At 37.8% G+C, this 6,781-nt stretch overlaps 1 pseudogene; it reads left to right on the top strand.

Moving 5' to 3' along the window:
* Positions 1-4,012: 4,012 nt before the first annotated feature.
* Positions 4,013-4,109, top strand: LOC130016090 (uncharacterized; annotated as a pseudogene).
* Positions 4,110-6,781: the final 2,672 nt, after the last annotated feature.

The raw sequence follows: 6,781 nt of genomic DNA, 5'->3' as shown, positions 1-6,781 counted from the left end.
AACTCAATTATGAGCAACTTTGTAACTTTGTATCTCTTGGTAATTCTAATCGTTAAAGTAAATTTTAAATACACCCATCAAAGTTACCTTTTTGCCACTAAATGGGAAAGATACTTTCTAATACTTATCCTCAGCAAAAGCTCAACAGAGTGTGACACTTGCCAGGAAATGTCCTCCCTTGCATTTTTCTCATGATACTTATTAGTACTTCACTCTTCTGTTTCTTCCCTTTACTCATGCCAAATCTTCCCATCTCCCTTGCAAGCTTCTGAAACATTATCCATTCAACATTGATGCACTTTGCCACTGCTCCTCTTGACGTCTTGTCCATGAACTGATTCTAAAACATAACATAGCTGCAATTACAGTATTTATGCAAAAGACAGTCATTGATATATCTTTGGGTTTAGCTTTCTACAAGCTATTGGCACACAGGTGAGTAACATTTTTTTTCCTACAGAGAACACAAAAATAGATATGCTGGGTTTTAAAGTTCCATCAGTATTCTGAGGTACAAATGAAGGATATATATTTTTAATGTTTTATCCAATATCTGTGAGATAAACCATTGCAAATCTATTCATAATTTTCTTCCAGTCATACAACGATCCAACATCCATCACTCCTCTAGTGTACATTTCCTAAAACCAATATTCCTGGTTCCCTAAAACCATCCCCCAACACCCTACCCCCACCCCCAGTGTGTCTCTATGGCAGGCTCTTTAATTCTTTCTCTCTGTCTCCTTTTTATTTTGTGCATTAAGGGTCTCATACAGGTACTAAGAGGTCATCATGTTTGTTCAAGGAATTTAGCATTTTTATCAGGAAGGTAAGCCTGTAGTAGCTTTGAGGTATGGAAATGTCTGCTGAGGCTTCCATAAGTACAGGGCAGTGAGGGTGGGATGCCCATCCTGCCCAGAGAAAGCCTGGAGATTTCAGTCACAAAACCCGCATATCCGAATTTTCAGCTGTAATATTTCAGTGAGAGCCATCCTGAGACGATGGAAACCAGAGGAGAGCATGGTGGCGATTTTGGATTGTGGGAGCAAGTGGCTGCACTGGGTTCTGGTTGGGTGGGCACCAAACTAACCTGCCTCCCTCCGATTTACCCTAGTGTGTTCAGCCTTTTGCAGGTCCAAGGTTAACTGTGGCTGTTGATGTGTTCCAGATATGTCTATGGGTCTCTGAAACAAGACCAATGCATTAGCTTGTATAGCTGAGCCAGGGGTGGTTTGTGAACATGGCTCCCACATATCTTTTGGGAGTTTAATTTCTCGGGAAACGTAGTCCTGAGTTGTTGGGAGCCAGCCAGAGGCACAGTGGCGATTTGAGGTTATCAGGAAGCATGAAGACACCATCAGACTGTTGATGTACTCACCTGAGGGTACAGGTTGACTTCCTGCAGGCACTGCACCACCAGACTAACAAATATTCATTGAATGAATGAACGAATAATCAACATTTTCAAAATGTGTCTCTTTTTGCATTTCAGAAGGGTATCTTCTAACAGGAAAATAATCTTCATGGTATAATCAAGGCCTACGATTTATTCTTAATATATTTAATAAAAGCTACATATTTTGGAAATTTATACAAAGAAATTCTTTTAAATTATCTGTCTTCATAATTTACTTGTAAATTACTAAGATATCACTGTTTATTCCACCGTTCTTAGCATAGAAATTTACAGACAGAATGTGCTAAGTAAAAATTCATTTTGGAACTTCTGTTCAATGTAGTACTGGAAGTACTTGGAAGAGAAAATAGATAAGAAAAAGATATTAAGGGTTTTTCATGTATGAAAATTAGAAATAATCTCTCACTCTTCACAGAAGATATCATACTATATTCAGAGAATACTAAAATCTCTACGAAAAACTCCCAGAGACAATAGACATTTATAGTAAAATTGCAGGCTATAAACTCAATACCCAAAAGTCTATGGCTTCTTTATATGCAAGTAATGAGAGAGAAGAAAGTGACATGAAAAAGCAATCCCATTCACAATCGTGCCTCAGAAAATCAAGAACCTTGGAATCAGCTTAACTAAAGAGGTAAAGGACCTATACATCAGGAAATTAAAAAGGACACGAGGAAATGGAAACATATATACTGCATATGGAATGGGAGATTTAACATTGTCAAAATGGCAATTCTCCACGAAGCATTGTAACAATTCAACTTGATCTCTATAAAGATACCCATGACATTCTTCAAAGAAATTGATCAAGCACTCCTGAAATTCACATGGAACAACAAACGCACACGAATAGCTAAAGCAATTCTTGGGGAAAAGACAATGGAGGCATCACCTTCCCCAACCTCAAACTCTACTACAAACGATAATAATGAAAACAGCATGGGACTCAAACAAAGGCTCAGCTGTAGACCAATGGAAAAGGATTGAATATACTGACACACACCCTCAAATATATAATCATCTAATCTTTATAAGGGAGAAAGAAATGTGAAGTGGTTCAAGAGAGTCCTCCTTAACAAACGGTGCAGAAAAAACTGGACAGCTACATGCAAAAAAAAAAAAAATGGCTCAGACCTCTACCTAACACCATGCACAAAAGTCAGATAAAAATGGGTCAAAGGCCTCAACATCAGACCAGAATCCCTCAGGTTCATTGATGACAAGGTCGGCAAATCCCTCCACGACATTGAAGCTAAAGGTATCTTCAAATATAACACGCCACTTGCCAAGCAACTGGAAACAGAGATAAACAAAGGGGACTATCTTAAATTAAGCAGCTTCTGTACCTCAAAAGAAACAGTGACCAGAAACAAAGACTCTGCCATGCGGGCAAGATACTCGCAGAAGCCTACCAGGTTCTCTGAGAGTGAGAACAGGACAATCAGAGTTGCTGTCTTCTAAATAGGATCCAGTCTCTGGATGTTGGCCATTGATGGCATTACATGGATCCAGGGGCAGTTCGTGGTTGTAGCACTGAATTATTAGAAGATGGGGGATCTGGAAGGAGGGGGCCCAGTCTTGATCTGAGCAGCCATAGAGATCTCATCCCCCGGTTCTGCACATCTGGGTTCCTCTTCCAGTTCCTTCATGCATGAGGCTCCTTCAAGCTTGGGAAGGGTGGTCTTAAGCCTACCTATGGCTGGTTGCAGAGGTCTTCAGCTGCCGGGGCTCTAATCAGGTCCGTGAGGGAAATTCACCCCAGCACCTCCAAGGGGCCTCGGTGAGGAAAGCCATGTGCGAGGTCAAGACACTGTCGTTTTAGACATATTTGGAATTAATTTTAGATCGAAAAGTACACATCATTCAAAATAATTATGTGCTTAGTAATAAATTACTACGCACTTGGTCAATCACCTCAGAGACCCCACTCTGCTCAGAGAACTAGATTTTTTAATTACAGGTCTGTTTTTCCCATGTGTCATGACTGACAATCACTATCAGTAGATATGAAACTCACTACACACAAAGATGCACACAGGTTACTTTGAGTCATCTATGTTGTTAATGTGAGTTGGCCATTAAACTTCACTGAGACCCTTTGTTCTGTCCTTTATAGGAGCCTCATGAGTCTCACCTTCCATTCAAGTTGAACTTGTAATAAGGTGGAATGAAATCATCAATATGATCCTCACCTCATCCTTCAGGAGAAAAATCCTACATACATTCAAGGTGGTCAAAGTGCAGACAACACCATCCACCTTTTCCTGGAGATGTACACAGGACTGAGGTGAGAACAGCAAAAGGCTCTATTTTAATGTTCTTAATGAAGGATTCAGGGAACAACATTAAACAAACTCATATACCATTTCCAAAAGAATTATTTTGTAAAACTAATGCCTAGGGGGTAGGGTAAACGATAATATAGTAAAAACCATATTTTTATTTCTGGGACATTAAAGTTCTAAATCTATTTATTCATGCTGCTTTGAAATACATTCCTTGATTAGCAATCATTGTCTGCCATAGGAGTGAGGAAGGACAACAGTCAAAGTAATAAGAAGAGAAAAATATGGAAAAATTAACTCCTAATAGGTTTGATAACACATATATTAAAATTGAAATGATACAATGATGAGCATGGTCCTTGTACAGAGATAACATGCAAACTTGTAAAGCATTCCATATTTTTGTTGCAAGAAGAATTAACAGGTATACTTTAAGCTAAGGCAATCCCCACAAGTACAAAAATTATACATAAAGAGAGCACAAATCCCCAAAACAACAATCTCTCTCAATGTCAATGGACTAAATGTGCCAATTCAGAGGCACAGAATAGGAAGATGAATTAGAAAACTGAACCCAACATTCTGCTGCCTGCAAGAAACATGTCTGAACAATCAAAGCACCCATGGGCTAAAAGTAAAAGGCTGGGAAACAAGTTTTCAAGAAAATATCACCTCCGCAAACCTGGAGTGGCCATACTAGTATCAGACCACAAGAACTTCAGATTAAAGGTTATCAGAGACAGTGACGGTCATTTATTAATGATCATGGGATATGTACATCAGAAAGAACTCACCCTCCTCAATGTATATGATCCTAATGACAGACCAGCAAAATACTTTAAAACAACTTCTAATAGACTTATAGAAAAACATTGATAGCAACACAATACTAGTAGGAGATTTCAACACTTCTTTGTCACTTCTCGATAGATCAAACAGACTGAAGCTCAGCAAGGAAATATTTTCTTTAAGGGAAGTAATGAACAACCGATGGCTTAGGGAAGAATCAAAGAGGAAATAAAAAGTTTCCATAAACAAATGAGAATGAGGACACGAGCTACCAGAACTTGTGGGACACAGCAAAAGCAGTGTTAAGAGGAAAGATTATAGTTCTGCCAGAATTCATCAGGAAGAAAGAAAGGGCCTACAAGAATAAATTAGAGCTCAAGATTTTGGAAAATAACCAACAAAAGTAGTCCAAACTAGGATGGAGGAAGGAAATAATAAAACTTGTACCAGACATCAATGAGCTAGAATCCCAAAATACAATCCAGAAGACCAATAAGAACAAAAACTGGTTCTTTGAGAAAATAAATAAGATCATTAAACCATGAGAAGCCTCTCAAAGGAACAAAGAGAAAGAATTCTAATAAATTGAATCAGAAATGCAAAGGGGGTATCCTAATATAAAGTACAGAAATCCATAGGATCATCAGAGATTATTTTGAGAATCTTTGCAGCAGGAAATGAGAGAATCTTGAAAAAATTTATAAATTATTGGATTCCAATTACCTCCCAAGGCTGAACCAAGAAGATTTGGAATACTTGACCTATCACTAACAAGGAAATTGAAATAATGGTCAAAATTATACCCCCAAACAGAATCCAGGTCCCAGATGGATTCAATAGTGAACTATTTCAAACCTTTAAAGAGGAACTGCTTCCAACATTTTTAAGATTTTCCAGGAAATTGAAGAAACAGAAATACTCCCAAATAGTTTCTGTGAGGCAAAGATCACCCTAATACTCAAATCGACAGAGACACCACAAAAAAAGAAAATTGCAGACCTTTTTTCCTTTGTGAATACAGATACAAAAATTTTCAAGAAAATACCAGCAAAGAGAATCTAGAAACTCAACAAAAGATCACACACTATGACCAATTAGGTTTAGCTTGGGGATGCAAGGATGGCTTAACATTCTCTAGTCAATCAACAGAATACACCATCTCAATAAAATAAAGATAAAAGTCATATGATCATATCAATAGATGTAGATAAAGCATTTGATGAGATCCAGCACCCATTCATGATGAAAAACTCTCAACAAAATGGGAGTTGAAAGTACTTTCCTCAATCTAGTCAAAGCAAATTACCACAAACCCACAGCAAGTATTATTCTCAAAGGCTTGGAGCAGAAATCAATGAAATAGAATTCCAGAATACAATCAGGCACAAAACAAGTTACCCACTCTCAAAACTCCTATTCTTCATAGTACTTGAAGTACTTGCCATATGATTTTGGTAAAAAAAAAAAAAAGATATCAAGGGCAACCATATGAAAAAGGAAGAACTCAAGCTTTTACTATTTGGAGATAATATGATACTATACATAGAAAATCCCAAAGAATCCCAAAAAAGCTCCTGGGAACAATAGATTTGTTTAGTAAAGTAGCATATTGCAAAATCAATATCTGGTACGCCATGGCTTTCCCATATATTAATAATGAAAGAGAAAAAAGAGATAGAGAAAAACAATCCCATTCACAATAATACCTCAGAAAATCGAGTATATTGGAATCAACTAAAAAGGTTAAGGTAAAGGTAAAGGTAAAGGCCCTCCCGTTGATCGTCGATTTGCTCGAGCGGGCCCAGTAACGTCTCCATTGGAGACTTTGTTGTTACTGTGTCTGGCATATTGAATACTCTCGGTAGCTTGCCGGGCTCTCCGAGAGGGGCGGAGGAATCGAACTCGGGTCGGCCATGTTGACCGCTTGTAAGGCGAACGCCCTACCCGCTGTGCTATCAACTCTTATGTCCTCTCTCCATTTTGAAAGAAATTTCAAATAATTTCAGCAGATCTCTTCAATAGATAAGAATTAAGCATGTATGTGTATGTGCACGCATACATAATACAATACGTCTAAAAATTAAAAACAATTTCTTAATACCATTCAATCAGTATTGACATTTTCTTTCTGTTTTGGAAGGTACATTCAGCAATACTCAGGGTTTACTTAAGGAACTATACCAAAAAAAAAAAAACCTATAAAACACTACTTCACAAAATAAGAGAGTATATGAGGAAATGGAATCACATCGCATGCTCATGGATTGAGAGGTTTAACACTGTCAGA

Source organism: Sorex fumeus, unplaced genomic scaffold (assembly GCF_029834395.1).
Source record: "Sorex fumeus unplaced genomic scaffold, SorFum_2.1 ptg000146l, whole genome shotgun sequence".
NCBI lineage: Eukaryota > Metazoa > Chordata > Mammalia > Eulipotyphla > Soricidae > Sorex > Sorex fumeus.
The sequence above is the reverse complement of the archived record's forward strand: the minus strand, read 5'-3'. Positions and strand labels throughout refer to the sequence as shown.